Source organism: Gorilla gorilla, chromosome 12 (genome assembly GCF_029281585.2).
Source record: "Gorilla gorilla gorilla isolate KB3781 chromosome 12, NHGRI_mGorGor1-v2.1_pri, whole genome shotgun sequence".
NCBI lineage: Eukaryota > Metazoa > Chordata > Mammalia > Primates > Hominidae > Gorilla > Gorilla gorilla.
In genome coordinates this window covers 114,555,246-114,581,680 of record NC_073236.2, presented here as the reverse complement: position 1 = coordinate 114,581,680, position 26,435 = coordinate 114,555,246, and the positions used below count along the sequence as shown (strand labels likewise).

Sequence of the window (26,435 nt, the reverse complement as noted above, 5' to 3'; positions counted from 1 at the left end):
CAGCATGGCTGCTTGCACAGGTCTGCACAAACCAGAGAAACGTGGGTTTCCACACTCAGATGGACCGCAGCCCCCACCCCACCCCCAGCCAGAGACAGCCCGACTCCCACCCGGCCTTCTTGGCAACATCAACAAGAGCCCCGCTGTGAAGCCATCTTCCCACCAGATCCTCCAGAATGCAGAGATGCTTCAAAGGTCTCCCCAGGGGTGTGGCTGCATGTCACAAGGCCACCATACAGCCCAAGGGCCATCATGTACGGCCCTCACAGAGGAAGCGGCCCTCTCTGCCATCTCCTGAGGTCTGGCTCTGAAAGCAGGGCAGCCTAGCCCATGTCCAGGCCAAGTCCTTCCCAAGCTCATCTCCCAGACCCACCAGGGCTCTGTGCCCCTAGCCCCTGGCACACTGAGCCAGCTACAGGGCAAGGTCCCAGCTGTGGTCCCACTAGGTCCTGCAACATCCCCCCTGTCCCCCATGCCCTCTGCTCTCCTGGACAGCTCTGCACAGACCCTCCCTCCCCTTATTAAAAAGAAAACAGGAACTGACCCCCAATAACTCCCATTTAGCTCAGTAGGTGCTCTTCAAATACACTGGGTGAACCAGGTTTGCAGGGAATAATTGGGAACAAGAGAGTCAATAGAACATGATGAATGGACCTTCCCAGGAAGGGGGAACTCAAAACTTGGAGTTTTGGAGGGAACAGGAGGAAACAGGCTTCTTGGGAGGCAAAGAACCAGAGGAAGTGCAGAAGCGAGGGAGGGAAGGAAAAAATATCCAGGTTTAGTCCAAGAAGCAATGCTCAAAACAAACACCAGCCTGTGAAGTTATGTCCATTTTACAGATGGTAAAACTGAGCCTAAGAAAGGTTGAGTGATCTTCCAATGACACGCAGCAAGGAGGTGGCAGGGGTGAGGTGAAACCACCATCTGTCCAGTCCCCAGCCTGGTGGCCCCAGCACGATGCCACACTGCTCCTGGCCTCTATCTAAATTCAATGATGCTGACATGGCTCACGTCATTTTTTGAGAAATTCTTTGGAAATAGCCTTCCACATTATCCTTCACATAACACACATAAGCCTCCTTTCTATTTTAGAGGAACAGTTTTTGCTTCTTTTCTGTTTGCTTTCCAAAAATGCTGTCCCCAGCTTGTCCCTCCTATCTCTCTCCGCAGACCTGCCTCTGAATGGAGAGTGACGGAAAGGCTGGACAGCTTGACATCAACTTCCAGCCCACCCAAAGATTCTCAGACGGTGACGAGACTCGCCGCAGGTCCTGGGTGGAGGGCCAGGGTCTGGGCCTTGTAGCTCATCTTTTGGGGAAATCACTGTGAAGTAGAGGCGCTAACTCATCAGCATTCCCAATGCATGGGTGCGAGCACCTTCCTCAAAATCTTCCTTCAAACATCTGCAGGGGTCGTACCAGTTACAGACTGAAATGCACCTGCCTTTCTCATCCATCGCACAAGGCACCCCGCCTCCAGGCCTTATGACTCAGGCTCCAGCCTCCTTCTGCAAGCCTGGCCTGGCTCAGCCTCCCCCTGGGGAAATCCCACCCGCCCTCAAGCCCCAGCTACAACCCAGCTCCATGTGGGAGGCACCTCCTGCTCTCTCCGACTCCCCCCAACCCATGCCCCCTCCATGAAGGGCATCCCCACCCACACAGTTGGCTGAGCTAGAAACCAGACAGCCACCCCAACTCCCCTCATTCCTTTTATCCCGCCTGTTCCTACTGACTGCACTTCCTAAATGTCACACCACGCACACCCTGTCCAGGCCCACATTGCTGCCCTGGACTTCTGTGCCAGCCTTCCACCTGGGCTCCCTGCCCCTAAACCCTATTGCCTGAGCTCTCGTCCTTGATGCCCTAGAATGATCCTTCTCAAATATAAATCCCAAGCCCAACGTCCATTCATAACATCCCGCCTTCCATGGTCCCCCGGCCCAGGCCCCTGGCTTCGTATCCCATCGTTCCCTACACTGCAGCCACATGGGGCCAAAAAGTGCCGTTGTCCACCTAGCTAACTGCTCCCTCCGCTTCGAGACTCAGCTCAAGCGTCACCTCCTTTAGAAAGCCCTTCCAGATCTTCTCTCCCCCTGAATCCAACTTCCTTCTCTGAGCCCTGGTAATCCCTGGACATGGTCTGCCAGGGGTCCTTCCGCCCTGCCAGACCCCACCTAAGCTGCAGGGTCATTGAGATGAGTGTGACCCCTTTCATCTATGCAGCCTGTGTCTGGCACACAGTAGGTCTCTTAGATGAATGGATGAACATCATTTGTGGATCTGAGGCAGGGACCTCTGGAAAGAAAACTCAAGTGCTGCCAGGCCTGCCAACTCGGGGGCCAGCATCTCGCCATGCCATGCCCTGGCTCCCTCTGATTCCAGGCTGCTGGCAGGGTGTTGACAGAAGAAAACGCAGAGGTGACTGACTGCCCAGCCCCACTGGGCTTCCCAGCTGAGCTTCCAGTACCAGGCAGGGCCCTCAGGCCACCACCAGTTGGGCTGGGAACCACCAGCCTGTGCGTGGATGGCAACAAGCACCACATTGTTGCTGGTAATAAAACCATTAGGAGCCCTTACTGCGTGCCAGCTGCCAGGCCGGGCTGTGGTCTAGACCCTCCCATGCCTCTAGGCCATGGGGCAGAGCCAGAACCCAGCAAAGGCCACTCTCTGCTTAGCTCCAAAGACACCAGTGGGCAGGGAGGGAAAGAGGGCCCAGGCCTTGAGCAGGCTACTGGGTCCCCACATGGACAGGGGACTCTGAAGAGATCAAAAAAGGTACAGGCAAATCCTGGCTTCACAGGAAGAAGTGGAGGTGCAGAAAGGCTAAGAGAAAAAGGGACAACTTATTGGCAGCTGGAAAAAGGGACCTGGGTCAGATAACGGAAGCTAAGGAGGACAGATACATCTTTATCCCTGCCACTCCCCTGTGGCCCCTGACTCCCAGCCCAGAGTCCACCATGGGCTTGGGGGTCATTCTCAACTTGATTATCTCTTCCCCTCACCGTGAGGGGCCATGGGGAGGACAGGCAACACTTGCAGGTCTTTTTTTTTTCTCTTGAGACGAAGTCTCACTCTGTCGCCCAGGCTGGAGTGCAGTGGCGCGATCTCGGCTCACTGCAACCTCCACCTCCCGGGTTCAAGTGAATCTCCTGCCTCAGCCTCCGGAGTAGCTGGGATTACAGGCGTGCACCATCACACCCAGCTAATTTTTGTATTTTTAGTAGAGAGGTGGTTTCACCATGTTGGCCAGGCTGGTCTCGAGCTCCTCACCTCAGATGATCCACCCGCCTCGGCCTCCCAAAGCGCTGGGATTACAGGCGTGAGCCACTGCACCTGGCCACTTGCAGGGCCTTACAGAGCAGCAGGGTTTTGTGGGGGTCACCCTAACCAGGCAGCCCTGGAGCAACCCCCATGTAAAGAAAAGCAGCTCATGCCTCCTGAGCACCTTCTCTGTGCCAGGCATAGTGCTAGCTGTTTCATAAAATATTGCACGTCATTCAGGCAACCCCTGTAAGATGAGACTGCTATTCTTATCCCCGATTTACAGATGAAAAACCTGCAGCTCCAGGTGGTTTGGGGCCAGCAGCAACTGAGCACAAATGGGGCTGAGACGGTCCTCCAGGTCGGCCTGACTCCCGAACGCCTTTTTTGCCCTGCACATCTGTCCCCTACCAGCCTTGGATTAAACAGCTGGTTTGTAGAGGGGCCAGTTCTGTGCTTGCCTCCAAGTCATAGGTCCTTTTATGTCTGTTCCTGCCTTATTCCAGGGGCAGGGTCAAAAAAGTGCACAGACCCTTCTCATGTCCTATTGAACAGGGGCAGCCTCCGGGGAAGGGAAGCCCCAAGAGGCACCCATGGGTGGGGTGCGGGAGGGGAAGGTGGAAGAGGGTGGTAAGTGCTGTTGCTAAGCAACCAGCCCTGAGCTTCCTGGGGTAGCAAGACGACTGCAGACAGAGGAACTTGTATTTGCCCCCACCTCACCTCTCCACCCCATCGTCTGGGTGATCACCACCTGCTCAGGGACCCCTAGATCAGAGTTGAACCTACGTGCCAAGCAAGTTCCTAGACACCCCTTCTACCCCTTCGTGGGGCCTCCTGAAGCCCCACTTTGTCTCCCTTGGGTGTGGCCTCCCAAGAGGCTCTCACTATGCCAGGGCTGGGTCACCTGAGCTCCATACCCGGGCCGGGCCCCAGTTATACCTCCAGTTCCCCAGGAACCATTTGGGCCACAACAGCCCATCAGACTGATGCTTTTGGGGGAAGATCCTCAATGATTTGTTCTCCACCTTGGGTCAGAAATGAGTTTCAAGTCGCCATCCTATAAAGCTAACTTTGTCCCCTGTCCCTGGCGTGGGCCAGGGTGCATGCAGTCAGCGGCCTATTTTCTGCTCTCACCTAATCCCTACCAGCCTAGGCCTTTGCTCAGAGGCCTTAATATCTGCGATACTTCTCCCTGCAACCTTTCCGGAAAAGACACGTACCTGAGTAAGCTTACCCCTTACTGTCAGTCTCTAAACCAGTTTCTTATCCATTATAAAAAAGAGTCCATCCCTCAGCCTTAGGTGACTTAATTCTTTTTTCTACTTTCTCATCCACAGGCTTTTAAAAAGTGTAGTTTTATTTTTGTTGTTGTCATTAAGAAAGTAACTCAAGTTCATTTACATTTTTTCAAAGAAAACGAAAGTGTACAAAGTTAAAAAGCAAAAACTTGTTGACAGGTTTGTGTGTATCTTTCCAGAACAACTTTTCCAGGCATGTGCAAACCTAAACATGTGTGTATTTGTATCGATTTTAAAGAATTTCACAAAACTGAGATTACGCTATGAACATTTTTTTTTAACCACAACACTACTGCATGGGGATCTAACACATCAGAACAGACACGCTTACCACCTTGTTTCAAAGGCTTTTAGGGAATCTAAGTGGATTCCCCTTTACCCATGCATTTATTTATCACTTCGGGAACCTATACAAGTAATCGTGCAGGCCTGCCAGAAGCCTCTTTCCAAACAGGTTCTGCTCACTGGGGTGCTGGGGGATCCTACTGGCTTGGTAGGGGCAGGGGCGAACTCGCCTGTGTCTCCCGGGGTCCTCCAGGGAGTGGCGGGGGAGGGACACTCCGAAGGCCTCCTGCCCCCAGACCATGGCCGTTCCCAAGTATTCCCCAGGACACAGCCCACACTCAACAGCTTAGTGAGCTGCAAATCTAACCCACACCCCACAATCTCCTCTCTAAGCATCTTTTTACCTTTTCAAAGAAGGATCACTGGAACCCATGACCTAGCTGATCTATCAGATCTCGAACATCTGCACTGAGCCCCCCTCCCCTTTCATTATAGTAAGAAGAGCATTAGACTAGGAGTCAGGAGACCCAAGTTCCAGCTCTGCGGTTACTGGCTATAAGAGATGGTCCTCCGTCCCCTCTGTGCACTCAGACGGGGCAGCTAATAACTGGCTCAGAATTAAAAATGACCTTGACATTTGAAACAGAAGCAGAGAGGAAAGATCAATAGGGAAGGTGGTGAGCAGGGCCGTGACCACACGAAAGAGAAAATAGGAACATGGTCATATATCTCAATAAGGCTGGGCAGCCTTTAAGGGTCAGAGAGGACCACAGTAGGACAGGAGTAGGCAACATACAGCTACTGCTGGAAAAAAAAAAACCACTCCATACTGGGATTTAGCTAGGAAAGCCCCAGGCGTCTGCACCTCCCTTACCCCCACCCCCACTGCCCACCAAGCACCCTTGCTGTCCTCCAGACAGGTTGGTGGCCTGTGATGTGATCAGCAAGGGAGATTTGGCCCAGAAGGCCCTGCCCACCAGCTGTTCTTGCAGGGGGCTGCCAGGCACCTGCACTCATGCCTGGGGGCCTGGGCCGTCTGCAGGGCACCTCCCCTCTGGGTTGGTGGCTCGGTTCTGCCCAGCGTGTGTTGGGGGACAGGGTCAGGCTGCAGAGACAGGAACCTGACGTCTTCACCCCCATTTCCCTGGCACTGGCAGCCCCTTGCAGGAATGTTCTGGATGCTGGGGCGCCTCAGCCTGGTGGAGTGGGCAAGGGGGGACATGGAGACCTCTGGGAGGCCAGAAAAGGGACCCTTCTCCACCTGCCACATCCTCACCATGACTGCTATCACTCGCTCGCAGACCAGACCTGACCCTGGCCTCCCCCTTAATCGTCACGACCCCCTGGGGTCAGTGTAATTTAAACCCTGTTCTGTTGCTCTCCAAGTCTGAGCTTTTAAGCTCTGGTCTATGGAATAGAAAGAATCAGGATCCGACAAATGAGGGAAGGAGCTCATTTGGCCCCTTCCCCTCCGTCCCTGCTGTCCTCTCTCCATCCCCACCCCCACTGGCCGCCACGCTGAGGCAGTTCAGAGCGATCCTCCGTGGGCCACAGAGGAATTCCGGAGTGCAGGGATCTCCTCCCCAAACCAAGGCAGGGCCTCAGCCTGGCCTCCAGCACAACCCAGGCTCCAGTCCACCTCCCAGGCACTATAGCCACCCACAATGATGCCCTGCCCCTGAAGCCCCACTTCTGTGCTCTGGGGCGCTTCTGAGATGCCACCTCCTTCAAGAAGCCTTCCCTGATGACCTTAGTTGGTTGTGACCTCACTCTCCTTTGAGCACTTTATTTCTCCCTCTCCAGTGACCCCGGTCCCACTCTGCAGTTCTTCGTTAGCTGGGCGCATCCTAAACACACCGTGTCCCCTCAAAGCCAGCACAGGGCATGGCTTACAGGAAATGCTCAGCACATCTCTGGAAAATGGAAGCGAATACGGTGGGAAAGCGCTGCTGCACTCAAGACAGGATGAGAATAACGAGCTGAAACTACAGCAGGAGGGATTTCAGGTGGAAGCAAAACAACCTGTTGACACGCGATTTGTTCAACTCAACAGATTGCTAAGTGGTGCTGAGGAGCCTCCCACCTCCCAGGATTTTTAATCAGAATCGGCACTTTCCTCATCTGACCAAGATTCTGCAAAAGACACAGGAAGGTGGACGAGGCTTCTTAGAGCACTTCCTGCAGTGCTAGTCCACGTGAGCCGCCCAAATGATGAAAACAGACACAGCTAACAGGAGGGCTCCCGCTCCGCTAAGGCTGTAACGCACATCATCTCACTCCATCCTCACAACCACCTGTAAGCAGAATCCACGCACACTCCCATGTTACAGGTGAGGAAACTGAGGCCCAGGGAATCGAGTGGTCGCCCAAGTTCCTGTCGCTGGGAGGTGTCAGAGTGCAGCTCCCTGTGACTCGAGGGCCTCAAGCTGCCTTGACACTGGCTCATGTGGAAGCAAGTCCTACCCATCCACAGGTGGCGGCACACCACGTACACACACATCATGCACAGACACATGCGCACTGACCCTCGTCTTGCCCACACACTTAGCCAAGTGGAGGCAGGCTCGGACACAGACATAAATCTCAGGCTGACACTTCATGGATCTCAGATTTGGTCATGTTCTTAGGGAAAAATCGTCAAAGAGAGAAATGATTGAAAATGAGCCCTCAAAATTAAAGTGGAAAGGGATCTGGCACCTTTAGTAGACCATTAAAGCCCTGCTCAGGAACAGCAAAGTCCCTGCAGAAACCCAGCCTCAGGCCAGGTGGGCTTCTGACGGGCTCTCTGCTCATATACTAATATTCAAACAAAAGTAGAAGCTATTCCCCGAGGGCCGCAGCATGGGGAATGGCATTGGGGTAGATGCTCTGGCCCTACCTGCTGGAGGCCAGAGACACACTCAACTCCCAGTGGGGCACGGGGTGGGGAGGATACGAGCACCAAGTCCAGGACCCCAGGCCAGCAAGTTGGAGGCAGCAGGAAGTACCCAGGGAGAGGCATGTGACTGGCACGTGAATGGCCCTCCAGGCCTCAGGCTCTGGGTAGCATGGACAACCCTGGGAAGAACTGGGCACCACCTCCCACAAACAGTCCCATACCCAGCACTAAGAGCTCTCAGAGCTTAAACTCCTCTTTCAGACTGCAATTCTAAGGTTTGGGTTCTAATGCTGACATTTCAGGCCCAAAGATGGGGAGAGGGTGGTCTGTTTTAACTCACCCATTAGAGTCCTCTTTCTACCTGGATCCCAAAAAGAGAAGCCTTGGGGGAGTCTGGCTCTTGCTGGGAAAGAACTTGGGTCTTTCAGGGAGGTGTGACCCTGAGGAGCTGGCCTGTAAGTAGGCGGTGGCCGCTGGGCAGCGGCGCACAGCAGCAGGGGGAAGGGAGTTCAGCACTAACCTGCCTCGCTGCCTCGGGGAGAGGACAGGAGGGCAGTGTGCTTCCCTCGCTCAGCAGACACCCTCGGAGGCCTCACCGCTTGTCCAATGGGGACCCAGGGAGGCAAGGCCCCTGTTCCCTGGAGATCACAAACTGAGAGCAGGGACAGACACATGCAGCAGCCCAGGTAAGAGGTATAGCGTGGGGCATCTTCCCCCGAGTGCAGGCCTGGCTCCACTTCTTCCTGCCGGTGACCCTGGACAAGGATTTTACCATTTGTCCTGTCTTCCTAGCTTTTTGAGAACCACTGGCAGAGGTGGGTGTGAAAGCGATAGTAAAACATCCATAAGGGACTGAGGAGCTTACTGTGAATTGGACTTGAAAAGGAAACCTCAGAAATTATCCACACACAGGGATTTATACACAAACCTACAGGATACACACGTGCCGAGGCTTAAAGGAGGCTGTACTTTTTACACCCTCTGCAGAGTCGGACATGACCAACCCGTCTCTTGCAGGGACCCTCCTCACACTGCCTCTCCTTCCCAAGGCCCAACTCGCTGGGCACCCTGATCTCTCTCATATCTCCTTCTCCTTGGAAGCCTTCCCCTATTACTGCCATGTGCCGAAAAACAGACCACCCTGTCCCCATTGCTAGGCCTGAAATTCCACCACTAGAATCAGAGCCATAGAATGTCAAAGCTGGAATGGACCTTCCAGCTCTAGTCCAACCCCCACCCCACAGAGGAATCCTGTCCGCAGACACCCTGACAGATGGCCGCTGGCGTCCTTTCCTAGGCTTCTCCAGGAAGGACTCAGAGGGCAGCCCTGTGGACCAGTCCACTGCTTGAGTCTAGAAGGAATTCACCTTTCTTAGGGTCAGCCTCCTATGGAAGGCACTGGTGCCTGGGTGGGGTAACGAGGGAAGTTTGGTCGGCCTGAATCCGCAGCTGCTTATCTGGGGAGGAGCTGCACAGAGGAGGGGGACCCACCAGGGAGGCAGGCAGGTGCCAGAGCTGCTGCACAGGCCAGCCTGGTCCCTCGCCTGGAGCCAGCACATGTGCACACACAGACTCCCACCTTGACAGAGCCACCTGTCACAGCCCAAGCAGGGCCTCGGTAGAACCTGGAGGCAGAGGGGGACCATTTTGCCCCAGAAACCCAGCAGGAACTCCCCACAACCCAACTCTCCAAAGGCAGGCAGCTCAGAAAACTACCTGGAGATGGCCCCCGCTAGCCAACCAAAGAGGGTCCCCGGGATGCCTGGCCCCCCAAATCCCACAGGCCAGTCCTAACACCCAGGCAACAGCAAGGCGAATAGCTCCCCTGGCTGCAGCTGTCACATCTGCCCGAGAGAGAGGAGGCGACACTGGAGCAGCACCTGATCCCAGGATCCCTTCGTAGCCGCCCGCCCAGGAGGCGGTTCAGCCGCTGGCAGCCTAGGGTGAAACATGAAGACTGAGCAGGCCCTCAGGGATGCTGATGGCAGTCTCTGGGCATGGCAGTGAGGGGCAAGTTGGGTCACAGGGCGGACAGCGCTTCTCCCCAAGGCTTCTGTCCCCGCTGGTTTGGAAGGGGGGGTAGCTGCGCGGCCCTGGGGCTCGGCCCTGCCCACCCTCCCGCCTGCCGCAGGCCAGAGCTGCCCTGCTGGGTGCCAGACGCCATGTTGGGTCAAGGTGCAGCCACAGGGGGCTCCCCTCAGGAGCCGGGGGAGGCAGCCCCCGGGAACCAGAGGGCACTGCTCCCCGCCCAGGGCGCCAACACCTCCTCAACTGGCCGTGCAGCGGAGAGAGGGTGCCAGGACGGAGGGGATGAGGAGAGGGGGAGAAATGGCAGAGGGGCGCTGGGGCGGGAGAGGGTGCCCCCAAGAAGGGAGGCTCCAGGAAAGCGAAACGCAGTTTGGCAGCCCCAGGGCCGCGGGCCCCAGCGATGAGGGGCTGGGGGAGGCCAGGGGCGGGCCCTGGACCCGCGCCAGCCCGGTCCGCGCCGAAGGGGAGGGAAGGCAGGGCGGCCTGGGGGAGGGGAACTGGGGTGAGGGCGGGACACGGACAGCCGCCGCCTGCGGCTCCAAAGCTCGAGGTCTCCCGGGGTGCGGGGACGTGGGGCCGAAGACCCCGCTCCGCAGCCGCGGCGAGGCCTCGTCCTTCACTGTGCAGATGCGAAGCTTTCAAGGACACGTCTGCACCGGCCCGGCGGGGTGCGTGTGCGTGAGTGTGTCCGCGTGCGTGGGAGTGTGCGCGGGGGTGCTGGAGGGGCGACCCCGGGCGTACCCCCCCTGCGCCGCTCCCGGTCCCGGCCCCGCTACTTCCACCCCCGCGTTTTCCGGCCCCCGCGGCCCGGGCCCGGGCCCGGGATCCTCGCCCGCCCCCGCCCCGCCCCCACATTGCGGCGCCGCCACCGCGGCCGCCCCGGCACCCACGGCCCGCGGTGGGGACAGGGAGGAGCCGGGCACGACCACCCCTCTCCGTGCCGCCGGCACTCCGCGGGAAGGTGTGCCCCCCAGGCGGGCGCTCTCCCCGGCCCCGCCGCCCCTCCCGGACCCGCCGGCGCCCCGCACCCCCAGCCACAGGTGGCCGGAGGAGGATCGCGGCGCGGCGCTCCCCGGCCCGGCCCCGCCATCACCCCTCGGCCCGCCCCCGGGGGCCTCCCGGGTCCCCCGCCCCGCGGGGCCGAGGAGGGCCGGGCGCCGGGGGGAGGGGCGGGGGGCCGGGTCGTGCCAGGCTGCCATTTTCTGCCGCCGCCGCGGAGCCTGCGCGGGGCCCGGCCCCCGCCCCCTCCCCCGCTCCCCCGGGCCGCCGCGGGGGCCGATCCTTCTGGGTCGGGGTCCGCGCCCTCCGGCGCCCTGGCCGCGGGCTCCAGGCGGGGCCGCGGGGCTGGGGCAGAGCCCGGAAGGCGGGGGCGGCCCGGCCGGGGCCCCTGCGGCAGCGCCGAGCCGGGCACCGCGGCGCAGGCCGGCGGTGGAGGGGCCCCCCGCGGCATTGTATAGACTTGAACTTGAGCCCGGAGCCGGGCGGGGGCGGGGAGGGGGGTCCGCGCCGGGAGCGGGCGGGACGGGAGGGGGCGCCTGCCGAGCCCGCGGGGACATAAACAAACCCTCAAATCCCCCGCGCCGCCCCGGCCAGCCCGGCCCGCCGTCCCCGCCTGCAGTCCCGGCCCCACGGGCGCCCGGCGCCGAGTTGCAGGGGTCCGGGAGCGTGCCCCGAGCCGGGCACTGCCCGCCGCGGCGCCCCCCGCCCGGCTCCCCGGCTCCCCGCCGCCTCCGGGCCGGCCTTCCGGGCCGCCAGCAGCGGCGCTCATTACCGTATGGCCGGTGGGGTCGGGCCGGCCCGGCTGCGCGCCCTGGTGCCGCGGCGCCGCGTCCCGGCTCGTCCTCTGCTCTCGCCGCCGCCGCCGCCCGCGCGCCCTCCCTCCCTCCCGGCCCGCCTGCCTGCCTCGCTCGCTCGCTCCCTCCCTCCGCTCGCTGTCGCGCTCCCTCTCTCCGCCTCCTCCGCCGGGTCCCCCCCTCCCACCCCTTCTCTCCGCCTTCCTCCTTCCCTCCCTCCGGCCGCCCGCGGGCCCAGGCCTCCGCCCGCCGCTCGCCCCCCGCGGCCGCGCTGGCCCCGGCCCCGGCGCTGCGGAGCCGGCCCGGGAGGCAGCGCCGACTGGGGGGCCCCGGGGCGCCGCGGCGGGAGCGGCCTGGGCGCGCGGCCGGTCCTAGCGCCCTCGGCGCGACTTCCCGGCCTCTGCGGCCCCGCCGGGGTCCCCGCACGCCGCTTGGCGGAGGTCTGGACCCCGCACCGCCCCGACCGGGGGCCGGGCCCCGGGCGCCCCGCCTCGGCCGCGCTCCCGGCCACTCAGAGCCCCTCGAGTCGTAGCCGAGCTCCGGGCCTCGCCGCAGCCCTCCCCACGCTGGGCGCCCCGCTACCTGGCGCTGCTTCTGCGCTGGGTCCCCGCATCCAGCACTGGCCGCAGGGACAGCGGCCCCTCCTCTCCCCGGGCCGGTGTCAAGTGCCTCCCCCCGCAGCCCGCGGAGCCCCCGGCGGCCTTCGCCCTGCAGTTCTCCCGACCTCCGCCAGAGCCCACTGCGCTCTGCCTGCCTCAGCACTGGGGCTTGGGACAGCAGCGCTGGCCCAACCGCGCCGCAACCCCCAGCCAGGTGCCGCCGCGGAGTAGAGGCCACTCTGCTCTACAGGGCCAAGGTCGGAGCGCCAGGCTCCTCCTGGCCGTCCCGCAGGCTCCAGAGCCTCTCTGAGATGAGCTGCCTTGAAGGGAGTGAGTTCCCCGTACCTTGAGGTGTCCAAGTAGAGTTGGGTGTCCTCAGTTGGGCACTGGAAGACTGAAAGATTTCATGAGGTGGGAGGTTGAATGAAATGACATTGAAGGTCTCTTCCAGCTGGAAGATTCTGTGCGTGCCTACACACCGCCCTCACCCCTTCACCGTGGGGGCTGTTCTCCTTCCCCATGGAGCGCTCAGGGCTCCAGGTTCCTGACTTGGGGCACCTCTGTCTAATTCCACCAGCACAGCCACTGTGTGCTCATCTCACTCCTCCAGCAGCCGCTCTAGGACTTGGGGCTGGGCACCCCCCCACCCCCGCCTCCAGCCTCCTTGCGCGCCCCAGCACCCCACCAGCCACCCGCAGCTCTGCACCCCGAATTCTACTCAGCACTTCAGCTATATCACAGTGCCCTGAGCTCCCTGACTGGCACAGGACATGGCGTGCTCCCTTCCCAGGGACCCGCCATCCTACTTGTGGGCAGGGATTGCTGGAGTTGGTGGTGGGACTCACTTCACAGTGAAGCGGATCCTACTTTTCCCTTCTCCCCATGCAGCCCAGCACCCGCCCCCCCAACGCCACCCTTTTAGCGTCACAGAACCGAGTTGCCAAGTTCTCTGGGACCGGGAGCTGACCTTTCATACAGACGGGAAGGTTTTCCTTCGGGAGGTCCTCCAATGCTTCCAGGTCCCTCCATCTCCCCAACCCCCACCCTGAGCCTCAATATCTGAGACCAGCTTCTAGGCCATAGTTCTGGCCGTTTTCAGTGTCACCCTCACTCAAGTGGCCACCCCGCCCTACTGATGATAGGCCCTGCTGTCCATGGTCCCCACCGGCCCAGAGACTCCCAGTGCTCTGTGAGGACAGGGGCCGCGTCTGTCATCCCTGTAGCCCAGCACTTAGTGCTAGGAGATTCTCAGTAAACCTTGGTGGAAATAACATGTGACCCTCCTGGGCTGTTCGCTTTCTACATCAGGAGGGGCATCCGTGAACACTCTAAATGGCGCACCCAGCTTGGCAAAGGAGAAGACCGTTTATAGAAGGATGACTGAGATACCTCTGCCTTCATCAAGGGCTTACATATAACACTGCCCCAAACAGCAGCGACTGTTTACTGAGTGTCTACTATGTGCCAGGCACCAGACATGGTATTTTCTCTAGTCTTCGCTAGTCCTGTGATATGGCTTGTACTCTCCTCACGTTACAGATGAAGAAACTGAGGCTCAGTCTTAGTCAAAGCCATACAGTTGGGAAGTGGCAGAGTCAGGATTCAAAGCCAGGTTCATCCAGCTCTGAAATCACCCCACATCACATCTTTTTTTTTTTCTTTTATTGAGACACAGTCTTGCTCTGTTGCCCAGTCTGGAGTGCAGTGGAGTGATCATGGCTCACTGTAGCCTCGACATTCTGGGCTCAACCAATCCTCCTGCCTCAGCCTTCTGAGTATCTGGGACTATAGATGCACACCACCATGCCTGGCTAATTTATTATTATTATTTGTAGAGATAGGGGCCTCTCTATGTTGATCAGGCTGGTCTTGAACTCCTGGGCTCAGGTGATGCTCCTATCTCAGGCTCCCAAGGTGTTGGGATGACAGGCATGAGCCATCGTGCCCAGCCCACACCACACTTTTGAAACATAGTTGCTCTTAAGAAGCTGAAATTCAGTGGGTGCAGTGGCTCACGCCTGTAACCCCAGCACTTTGGGAGGCCGAGGCGGGAGGATCACTTGAGGTCAGGAGTTCAAGACCAGCCTGGCTAACATGGTGAAATCCCGTCTCTACTTAAAATACAAAATTAGCTGGGTGTCATGGCGCATGCTTGTAAACCCAGTTACTCGGGAGGCTGAGGCAGGAGAATCGCTTGAACCTGGGTGGCGGAGGTTGCAGTGAGCTGATATCGTGCTACTGCACTCCAGCCTGGGTAACACAGCGAGACTTTGTCTCAAAAAAAAAAAAAAAAAAGAAGCTGAAATTCTCAGGGCCATGATGAGCAAATGTAAATTTCTGTTCAATAGGGCTATTTATGATGACATTATTAGGAGCCACCAAAGTCACTTAGTATGGTAAAGTATGTAACCTTGGATGTATGGGTTGCTGGGGTCAAGAGGCCCAAGGTGACTGTGTTAGGGGGTTTATGTCTGTTAAGAAACAATCGTTTGGCTACAGGGTTGGTTCCAGACCCTGACCTTAATGTCTTTGGTCCCAAGAGGAGGCATATCTGTGCTAGCTAACCCTCGTCACTGCACCTCATACTGGGTTAACTCAGGTTGGTTTAGCCTTTCGGCTTCTACACCCCTCACTTGTGTCTGCCGCACTGTGGCCTCATCAGAATCCTGGCTGATCCTAGATTATCTCGGGTATGGGGCAGTATCAGGACAGGCTAGGTTGTCCTGCAGTAACAAACAACTCCAAATCTCAGTGACTCAAAACCACAAAGTTTCTATGGAAAACAGTATGGTAGTACCTCAAAAAAAATTAAACATAGAATTACCATATAACTCAGCAGTTCCACTTCCGGTGTACAGTCAAAATAATTGAAAGCAGAAATTTTTTTGTTTGTTTTTTGTTGTGTTGTTTTGTTTTGTTTTGCTTTTGAGATGGAGTTTCCCTCTTATTGTCCAGGCTAGAGTGCAGTGGCGTGATCTCGGCTCACTGCAACCTCTGCCTCCTGGGTTCAAGTGATTCTCCTGTGTCAGCCTCCCAAATAGCTGGGATTACAGGTGCCCACCACCATGCCTGGCTAATTTTTTAATTTTTAGTAGAGACAGGGTTTCACCATGGTGGCCAGGCTGGTCTTGAACTCCTGACCTCGGGTGATCCACCTGCCTCAGCCTCCCAAAGTGTGGCTCACAGGCGTGAGCCACCATGCCCGGCCAAAAGCAGAGATTGGAGTAGATATTTGTACACCAGTGTTTATAGCAGCATTATTCACAATAGCCAAAAGTGGAGGCAACCTGATGTTATCAGCTGATGAATGAATAAGCAAAATGCAGTCTATCCACACAATAGAAGATGATCCAGCCTTAAAAAGGAGGGAGTCCTGACACCTGTTAACAACATGCATGAACCTTGAGGATACTATGCTAAATGAAATGAGGCAGACACAAATGCATAAATACTGTAGGATTCCACTCATATGAGGGTCCTGGAGTCGTCAGACTCATAGAGACAGAAGTGGAATGGTGGGTGCCAGGGGCTGCGGGGAGGGGGAATGGGGACTTGGTATTTAACGGGGATAGAGTTTCAGTTTGGGAAGATGAAAAAGTTCTGGAGATGGATGGCGGTGGTGGTTGTACTTATGACACTGAACTGTACACTTAAAAATGATTAGGCCGGGCGTGGTGGCTCACTCCTGTAATCCTAACACTTTGGGAGGCCAAGGCAGATGGATCACGAGGTCAGGAGATTGAGACCATCCTGGCTAACACGGTGAAACCCCGTCTCTACTAAAAATACAAAAAATAAGCCGGGCGTGGTGGCAGGCGCCTGTAGTCCCAGCTACTTGGGAGGCTGAGGCAGGAGAATCGCCTGAACCTGGGAGGCAGAGGTTGCAGTGAGCCGAGATCACGCCACTGCACTCCAGCCTGGGCGACAGAGCGAGACTCCGTCTCAAAAAAAAGATTAAAAGGTCCGGGTGTGATGGCTCACGCCTTTAATTCCAGCACTTTGGGAGGCTGAGTCAGGTGGATCACCTGAGGTCAGGAGTTCGAGACCAGCCTGGCCAACATGGTGAAACCCCGTCTCTACTAAAAATACAAAAATTAGCCAGGTGTGGTGGCAGGCCCCTGTAATCCTAGCTACTCAGGAGGCTGAGGCAGGAAAATCGCTTGAACCCAGGAGGCGAACATTTTAGTGAGCCGAGATCATGCCACTGCACGGCAGCCTGGGCAACAAGAGTGAAACTCCATTTCAAAAAAAAATAAAAGGCCGGGCGCGGTGGCTCACACCTGTAATCCCAGCACTTTGGGAGGCCAAGGCAGGTGGATCGCAAGGTCAAGAGATCGAGACCATCCTGGCCAACATGGTGAAACCCCATCTCTACTAAAAATACAAAAATTAGCTGGGCATGGTGGCAGGCGCCTGTAGTCCCAGCTACTCGGGAGGCTGAAGCAGGAGAATCACTTGAACCCGGGAGGTGGAGCTTGCAGTGAGCCAAGATTGCACCACTGCACTCCAGCCTGGGCAACAGAGTGAGACTCCATCTCAAAAAAAAAAAGGTTAAAATGATAAATTTCATGTTATGTCTATTTTACCACAATAAAAAAAATAGAGCATAGTCCAACTGTACATTACATTTCTTCAGTAGATTACCAACGAACCGCGAAAGTTCCTTCTCTTGCCCATGTCACATGTCTATCGCAGGTTTGCAGAGGGGTAGAGGCAGGGGGCTCTGCTCATTGAATACTCAGGGACCCTGGTCGACAGAAAAGCCACTATCTCAAGGAGAGTACCAGAGGGTGTCCCAGTGACAAAAGGCACTTGTCACTATAGGCAGTCACACAGCTCCATTCACTTACAAGGACCAGGAAGTAAATGCTACCATGGGCCTCGAAGTGGCGAGAACTAGATAGAGTTAGCACCAGTGACTACCACAGGGGCCCTCCCAGCCCCCTCACAGGTCACATGTTCCTCTAACATCCTCTACCCAGGGTCTCCAGCGGAAGGCTTAGCTCCTACACTCCTGACTCAAAAGAGAAAAGTGGCAGTAGGTCTACCCTTGCCCCCAACATCCTGACAGAGACGTGTCTTCTCCATCCATGCTCTTCTTAAACCATCCCATCTGCCTTTGGCACAGTGGGTGACCTTCCATCCTCCTTCCTGACTTCCAGACCTGGCTCACCTACCAGCTGCTCAGCGACTTCCACCCCCACAGTGACTCACCACTGCAGTCATCTTAATATCCCCTCCATGTGACACCTACGAGGAGAACTATGTCCTGGACCTCATCACCATAGGTTCTTCATCTGTAACACATGGGGATCCTTCCACCCGCCTTCCAGGTAGGGCTGTCACATTAGTCAAGATTCTCTCTGTTACAGTAACAGAATGCCAGCCTGAATTAGTCTGAACAGAGGGATTCTGTTGTTTAGAATTGAGACAATTGGGAAACCCAGAGTTGGGGATTTAGGACTAGGAAAACCTAGTTCAAATGCCAGCTCCAGAGTGCACTCTCTCCCTGCTCTCTCTCTTTCTTCCCGTTTCCATCGCTCACGACTGCTTCCCACTATTTTGGCATCTTTCCCTCCTACTTTAAACAAACTTCACACAGCCTTGGAAGATGGTGACCAGCAGCCTCAGGCTCACATGCTTCCAGCTTAGAATCCCAGTGGAAGAATATCATTTTCTTTTCCTTCAAGAAAGGAAGGAGGACTTCAGGAAGTCCCCTAATGCCTCCACAACATAAAGCTCTGGGTCTTTTAACAACCCCTCACTCCCAACCCTGATCCTCAGACACACAATTGCCCTGGTTTTTGTTTCTGTTTTTGTTTTTCTTCAATGTCACCCTCTCTCAAGGGGCCATCCCTAGCAGAAAAGTTCCAGGGACTACTTCAGTTGTTCTGGCGTTGGTCACAAGTCCAACCTGAACCAGGTTCTGTGACCAGTGGGATAGCACACATTACATGCCCACTCCTGTAAGTGGGTTCAAGAGGTGGCACTGGGATGAACAGATCCTGCCAGCACCCTGTGAAGCAGGGCAAAGCTGTTCACCAAAGCAAGGGTGCTGGGCAAACACACCACACGCCACCCAATGGCCATGCAGCATCCTTGCTTACCTTTCCCCACCATGGATGCACTTTCTTTTTCTCTTTTTCTTTTTCTTTTTTTTTTTTTAAACGGAGTCTCACTCTGTCGCCAGGCCAGAGTGCAGTGGCATGATCTCGGCTCACTGCAACCTCTGCCTCCCAGGTTCAGGCGATTCTCCTGCCTCAGCCTCCTGAGTAGCTGGGACTACAGACGTGTGCCACCACGCCCAGCTAATTTTTGTATTTTTAGTAGAGATGGGGTTTCACCATGTTGGCCAGGCTGGTCTCGATCTTTTGACCTTGTGATCTGCCCGCCTCGGCTTCCCAAAGTGCTGGGATTACAGGCGTGAGCCCCGGCACCCTGCCCATGGGTGAACTTTCAAAAGTGCTCCTGCACTTGACAGAGCTGGTGACTGACTGCACAGCACTGTGAATGCACTAAATGCCGTGGAATTGTACAATTTAAAGTGGTTAATTTAATATTATATGAATTTCATCTCAATAGAAAATATATTGTTAAAAATGCTCCTGCTCATGTAAAGAACCCACCCCATCCACAACTAAAAATGCATTTACTCTCTTTTTGCGAAAAAGATAATCCAAGTCGTAGCCAGCTCTAAGATCAAGATCTCTGAGTAATGTGCATGCCTGTCCATGGGGTCTCAGTGTGGCTTCTTCTTATGGTGTACCCTGTGGTTAAATTGTAAACTCAACCACCCCAAAGCACCATACATACAATGGTGGAGAGAAAATAGATGATCCACAATGAAGACTGGCTTTAGAAGAAGCTAGAAGGGAAAGAGTATGCAGGGGCTACCCGTCCGTGGCCTACGTGACACCCAGCCAGGGCTCACATCTTGGCAGTGGAGCCAGGTCCTGGCCTGACTCCCTGGGAGAATTTCCCTGGTTCATTGTGGTCCATGGCTGCTCCTGAGGGCTGAGGGGAAGAAGTCCTTTTTGAGGAGGGCAAGCTTCCTCTTGGCCTGATCATGTTTTCCTGGGGATTCCTTCAGAGGTTGGGCAATCCCTAGGTTTGGGGAATGCAATGTCACTTCCTTACAACCTCAGGCAGCTGCCAGCCAGCTCACTTCCTGGGAATGCTGTGGACAAGCAGCCAGCCCCCCAAAGACCCAAAGCTGCTGAGTAGATCATCGCGCATGCACCCCGTAGACATTGCCAACATCAAAACAGAGTGGATACTAAAGTGCTTTGTAAACCCATAAAATGCCATTATCCTCATTCACTGAGACAATCCTAGATACGAGTTCACTCTGTATGGTTTTATATGTGCCCGTTCACCGTATTTTATTCAACTATGTTTACTCTCTTATCGGATTTCTCACAGCAACTTCCACTAATGTCCCCCAACTTCTAGATGCTAACTTAACCCCTTCCCCCAGGAGACACCTCAGAAATATATACATTCACTTGTTCTGTCACCTGAGAGCACCTAGACACAATAAAACCTCAATAGCCATAAATAAAACTAGTGTCCAGAACTTGGTTTCTAAATACCAGTCTTTACTGGAAGGCACTGGACCTGCCTGGAGAAATAGCAGATTCCAGAATTGGGTCGAGCAAGGGACAAGCAGACTTGTCCCTTGTCCCAAAAGGGGCTGCCACTGGTGGAATGTGGGACAATTTGAGCACCAAAATAAATAATGATATTCATATAGTTTGGCTATTTTTCCCCTCCCAGTCTCATGTTGAGATCTGATCCCCAGTGTTGGAGGCAGGGCCTAGTGGGAGGTGCTTGGGTCATGGGGACAGATCCCTCATGAACAGCTTGATGCCCCCCTCAAGATAATGAGTGAGTTCCTACTCTGTTACTTCCCTTGAGAGCCGATTATTAAAGAGAGCCTGGCACTTCCTCGTCTCTGTCTTCCTTCCTGTCTCATCATGTGACATGCCTGCTTTTCTTCCCCTTCCGCCACGAGTGGAAGTTTCCTGAGGGCCTCACCAGAAGCAGATGTCAGTGCCATTCTTCTTCTTCTTTCTTCTTCCTTCTTCTTCTTCTTCTTCTTCCTTCTTCTTCTTTTTTTTAATGGAGTCTCTCTGTGTTGCCCAGGCTGGAGTGCAGTGGTGCGATCTCAGCTCACTGCAACCTCCACCTCCTGGGTTCAAGCGATTCTCCCACCTCAGCCTCCTGAGTAGCTGGGATTATAGGCATGTGCCATTATGCCTGGCTAATTTTTGTATTTTTAGTGGAGACGGGGTTTCACCATGTTGGCCAGGCTGGTTTTGAACTCCTGACCTCCGGTGATCCACCCACCTCGGCCTCCCAAAGTGCTGGGATTACAGGCATGAGCCACCGTGCCTAGCCACATGCTTCTTGTACAGCCTGCAGAACCGTGAGCAAAATCAGCTTCTTTTCTTTATAAATTACTCAGTCTCAGGTATTCCTTTCTAGCAATGCAAATGGACTAAGACAGGTATTAATAGATTATAACCCATAGTCTACACTGACAGAAATAACTAGAGAATAAACAGCAAGTTTAGTGAGGAATGGGATGTTTACATGGTCTCAAAGTACTTCCCCACAAAATACTTATTAATTACAAAGCGATAAAGGGTAACTTTACAATGGACAAGGCTGGAACACATCACTTTAATCAAGTGGTTGAAAGAAAAGTTAATGTTGTCAGTAATTGGGCAAATCCAAATGGTGCACCACCTACCAAGATGCAGTCAGAAGGACACGGCATCATTTCTGTGATGTTCCTGCCAAAGGTGCATGCCTGAATCTGACCTTGAGGAGACACCAGACGAACCCAAAATGAGAGCTGTTTTACAAATTAACTGGCTTGCATTTTTTGAAAGTGTCAAGATCATGAAAGTCAAAGAAAGGTTGAGGAACCGTTACGTATTGATGGAAACTAAAGACATAGGAAAACTAAATGTGCAATTCTGAACTGGATTTTATTTGCTATAAAGGACATTATTGGAACAACCGGAGAAGACTGAATGGGGTCTGAGGATTAGATAGTAGTAATGTATCAATGTTGCTTTCCTGATTTTGATGTCTCTATCCTGTAGTTATGAAAACCAACATCCTGAGGCTGGGTGTGGTGGCTCATGCCTGTAATCCCAGCACTTTGGGAGGCCGAGATGGGTGGATCACCTGAGGTCAGGAGTTCGAGACCAGCCTGGCCACCATGGTGAAACCCCATCTCTACTAAAAATATAAAAATTAGCTGTGCATGGTGGTGCATTTCTGTAATCCCGGGTACTCTGGAGGCTGAGGCAGGAGAATCACTTGAACCTGGTAGGCGGATGTTGCAATGAGCCAAGATCACACCACTACACTCCAGTCTGGGCAACAGAGTGAGACCCTGTCTCAAAAACAAAAACAAAAACAACAACAAAAAAAGAAAAACAACATCGTTATCTGTTAGAAATATATACTAAAATCTGGGCACAGTGGCTCACGCCTGTAATCCCAGCACTTTGGGAGGCCAAGGCAGGTGGATCACAAGGTCAGGAGATCGAGACCATCCTGGTCAACATGGTGAAACCCCTCTCTATTAAAATACAAAAAATTATTCAGGCATGGTGGCAGGCACCTGTAGTCTCAGCTACTCAGGAGGCTGAGGCAGGGGAATCGCTTGATCCTGGGAGGCAGAGGTTGCAGTGATCCAAGATCGCACCACTGCACTCCAGCCTGGCGACAGAGTGAGACTCCGTCTCAAAAAAACAAACAAAAAAAGAAAAAAAAAAGAAATATATACTAAAGTTGTCGGGGAGGGGGCAACAGGGTATCCTGTTGGCAATTTATTCACAAATGGTTCCCCCTCAAAATAAGTACTTTGTACCATATTGGCAAATTTTCTGTAAGTTTGAGATTGTTTCAAAATTAAAAATTACTCCCAGGAAGATAGCATTTTGCCTTCCCACCAGAAATATATGTGAGAGAGCCTTGTTCATTGAGTTCGTTGTCAAACTCTTGGATTTTTGCCAATGTAATAGGTGAGCATTGGGTTCTCGCTGTATGTTTTCTTTTGCATTTCTCTGATTATGAGGGGGTTGAGCATCTTTCCATGTGTCTAAGGACCATTAGCATGTTGACTGTTAATCTATCAGGCTGTGGTCTTTCTCTTCTTGATTTTTATGACCTCTTTATACATTTTATGACCTCTTTATACATATACACCCCTAACTCTGTACTCTCCCTTCATCTCTCTAAGTTCTCCCCCATTTCTGCTGCTTCTCCAGAGGGAAGAGGGAAGGAGCTGCCATCTATGGAACCCAATCTCACTTCATCTGCACCGAGCATGGTCTCAGGGAGCATAGCAAGACATCTCACCATCCACCCAGCTTTCCGTGGGGTGCATTAGTTTCAAGATGAAAGATTAGAAACCTGTGGTCATGTACTTTCAGATACAAACGTTTTAGTGAGTATAAAGCAGTGGTGTTTTTTTTTCATTCATATTCTTTTATTAGGTAATGTACCCCCTAATTTATAGGTTGAGTTCCATATAACTCAATAAAGGGGGTGTCATTTTTAAAGTTAAACATTTTCTGGAGATAATTTTAGATTTTCATGCAGTTGTGAGAAACACTAAAGAGAGATCCCATGTACCCTTACTCAGTTTCCCCTGATGATACCATCTCACAGTGAAGTGGGGTGTCGCAACCAAGATACTGACAGTGATGTGAACGTTTCCATTACCACTGGATTCCTCATGCCACCCCCCAGCTGGCCACCCCTTAACCCTGAACAATGACTAATCTATTCTCTTTTTCTATAATTTTATCATTTCAATAGTGTTATAGAAATGAACTCATTCGGCCAGGCACAGTGGCTCATGCCTGTAATCCCAGCACTCTGGGAGGCTGAGGTGGGTGGATCATGAGGTCAGGAGATCAAGACCATCCTGGCTAACACGGTGAAACCCCGTCTCTACTAAAAATACCAAAAAAAAAAAATTAGCCAGGTGTGGTGGCGGGTGCCTGTAGTCCCAGCTACTTGGGAGGCTGAGGCAGGAGAATGGCGTGAACCCGGTAGGCAGAGCTTGCAGTGAGCCGAGATCAAGCCACTGCACTCCAGCCCTGGGCAACAGAGTGAGACTCTGTCTCAAAAAAAAAAAAAGAACTCATTCAAGGCCGGGCACAGTGCCTCACGCCTGGAATCCCTGTACTTTAGGAGACTGAGGCGGGTGGATCATTTGAGGTGAGGAGTTCGAGACCAGCCTGGCCAACATGGTGAAGCCGCATCTCTACTAAAAACTAAAAACATTAGCTAGGTGTGGCATCAGGCGCCTGTAATCCCAGCTACTCAAGAGGCTGAGGCAGGAGAATCGCTTGAACCTGGGAGGCAGAGGTTGCAGTGAGCCAAGATCATGCCATTGCACTCTAGCCTGGGAAACAGAGTGAGACTCCATCTCAAAAAAAAAAAAAAAAAAAAGAAAGAAATGAACTCATTCAGCATATAGCCTTTTGGAACTGGCTCTTTTCACCAACCATAACCCTCTGGAGATTCATCTAGATTGTTGCATGTGTCTCTAGTTCACCCCTCTGTATTGCTGGGTAACAGTTCATGGTATGGTTATGCCAGCATGTAAACACTCACCTGTTGAAGGACATCTGCAGGATTTCTAGTTTCCAACTACAGCTTAGAAAACTGAGGCCAGAGAGTGAAGCAACTGCACAGGCATAATACGGCACAGCTGGCATTTCAGCTGTAGTCCATTTGCCAGAGTCACACGGGATGACAGGTGAGAAACAGACCAGGCAGGTTCAATGGGATAGATGGAGACTTGACGTCACTGATAATCTGATGCCTTGAAAGTCGTGTGTAAGAAGCTGAGTCTGAATTGGAGGGAGGCCAGGAGATTTGCACCCAGCTCTGGCAATGGGTTTGGGGAAGCTATAAACCACCTTTCAAAGGGAACACCTGGTCGGGTGCAGTGGCTCACGCCTGTAATCCCAGTACTTTGGGAGGCCAAGGTGGGTGGATCACCTGAAGTCAGGATTTCGACACCAGCCTGGCCAACATGGTGAAACCCCATCTCAACTAAAAATACAAAAAAAAAAAAAAAAAAAAAAATTAGCCGGGCATGGTGGCAGGTGCCTGTAGTCCCAGCTACTCGGGAGGCTGAGACAGGAGAATCGCTTGAACCTGGGAGGCGGAGGTTGCAGTGAGCCAAGACTGCGCCACTGCACTCCAGCCTGGGTGACAGAGCAAGACTTTATCTCCAAACAAACAAACAAACAAACAAAAAACCACAAAGGGAACACCTATTGCTGACTGAAAACAGATGAGGAGGGACGTAGCAACTGATTTGCATTGTTCTAGGAGCATCCAGATCAAACGTATATTCAGGGGCCAGAGGAGAAGTGTAACTGAATTTAGAGGAGCGGATGGAGTGGAGAATAACTCGAGGAACAGCGCCGTCGATGTGACACTACTCACACTGCAGCCATGAAGGGATGGGCTCTCCGGGGAGTGTGGAGAACAGAGGTTCGGGGGTAGCCTACAACCTGGGGCTGGAAGAGATGACAACAAAGGAGAGAGAAGGGAGCTCAGGGAGGCAGGGCGAGCCAGATGAATGAATGAAGTCCAAAGACCAAGGGACTCAGTATTTCCGAGGCAAGAGGTCAGGGAGGAAGGAGTGCATTTGTTATCTACAGCGCATAACAAGTTAGCCCATATCTTAGCGGCTGAAACAACACGTATTGTCTCTCTGTTTCCATGGGTCAGGAATCTGTGAGTGGCTTGCTGGGGTCCTCAGGCTCAGGCTCTCTCATAGACTGCAATCAAGGTGTCCGGCTGCTGTCATCTCAAGGTTTGATGGGGAAGGATCCACTTCCAGCCTCACTCACATGGTTGTTGTTGACAGAATCTAGTTCCTCACAGGTTGGTGGACTGAGGGCTTCAATTCAATGCTGGCTATTGGCCAGAGGCTGCCCTCAGCTCCTTGCCACGTGGGCCTCTCCACAGGACGCTCCCAAGATGACAGCTGGCCTCACCAGAGAGGAAGGAGGAGAGAGCGAGAGAGTGTGTGGCAAGCAAAGAGACGAACTTTCATAACCAAATCTTGGAGGCATTTGTGCTGTTCTCTCCGTTAATAGCCAGTCACTAGAACCAGCCCACACTCAAGTGGAGGGGATTACAAGGATCCAGATACCAGGAAGCCATTTTAGAAGCTGCCTACCACAGGAGCAAAGGCAAGGGGGCTGGACCCGACCTAAGACTACCCCAGGCAGCCCAGAGCAGACTGTCCGAGAGTGTGAGGGCAGAATCCCAGCCCGAATCCCAGCTGTCCCAGCACCACAGGGAGACATGGACACACTGAGGGCCTCCTGCTGGTTCCCAGAAGAGCCTGGCTCAGTCATTTGCCTGGGTTCACTCCCACCACCCCCAGCAGTGCCGGCAATAAAACAATAATACACAGCAGCAAAATGCCCCTCCAGCAGCCCATGTACACAGCCTGGCTCACCTTCCCCATCTTACCAGCCGGCACTGCCATCGGGACACGGAAACCTCTTCAGGACGTGGGAGGAGGGGAAGCAATTCCATAGACATTTCTGGGCCCCTCTCAGCTGCCCCCACCAGCAGCCAGCAGCCCCCTGGATCCATCTGGGGAAGGAGACTCCCCTTTCCCTGAGGGCCTCCCGCTCTGAGCCTGGCCAGCACCCTGGGCCTGTTCTCCTGTCCCCCTGCAGCTGCAGGGCCATAGGTCCCCTTGTGGGAGGGACAGAAAGACAGAGAAGCACCGGGAAGGTGGGCACCAGGGCCTTCCCACCAGGAGCCGACACTCCCCAGGGGACATTTCCGGGGCATGCTCAGGAGGCAGGAAGTGGGATGCAGGGGAAATCCTCAAAGGCTGAGGCTGCGGCTGGACAGAGACTTGAGGGAGGAACACAGGAGGATGGCAGGTACAAATCTCAACCCATGGCAGGTAAAAGACATGCACCTTTTTAGAAGTCCCCTGATGTATTTGTCTCTGCCCAGATCTCATGTTGAACTGTAATCCTTTGTATGGGAGGTGCTTGGATCACTGGGGTGGATTTCTTGTGAATGGTTTAACACCATCCCCTTGGTGCTGTCCATGTGTTAGTAAGTTCTTATGAGATTTGGTCATTTAAAAGTGACACATAGCATCTCTCACAAAGTGTGGGAGCACACTCTCACTCTCTTGTTCCTGCTTTTGCTACGTGCCTGCTCTTCCTTTGCCTTCCATCATGATTGGAAACTTCCTGAGGCCTCCCTGGAAG

At 54.2% G+C, this 26,435-nt stretch overlaps 1 protein-coding gene across 5 annotated transcripts in view; it reads right to left on the bottom strand.

Annotated features, from left to right (window-relative positions):
* DNMT3A (DNA methyltransferase 3 alpha) overlaps positions 1–12,705 on the bottom strand; it is a 115,239-nt gene extending 102,534 nt beyond the window's left edge. For 2 of the 5 annotated variants that reach the window (XR_008676751.2, XM_055377583.2), the window contains exon 1: positions 11,521–11,650. The gene's annotated coding sequence lies outside the window, so the exon portion shown is untranslated. Of the gene's footprint in view, positions 1–11,520; positions 11,653–12,124; positions 12,336–12,486 lie in introns of those variants that run through there. The other 3 variants (XM_055377581.2, XM_031007921.3, XM_031007920.3) reach the window with 3 other exon arrangements.
* Between the last annotated feature and the right edge of the window lie 13,730 nt (positions 12,706–26,435).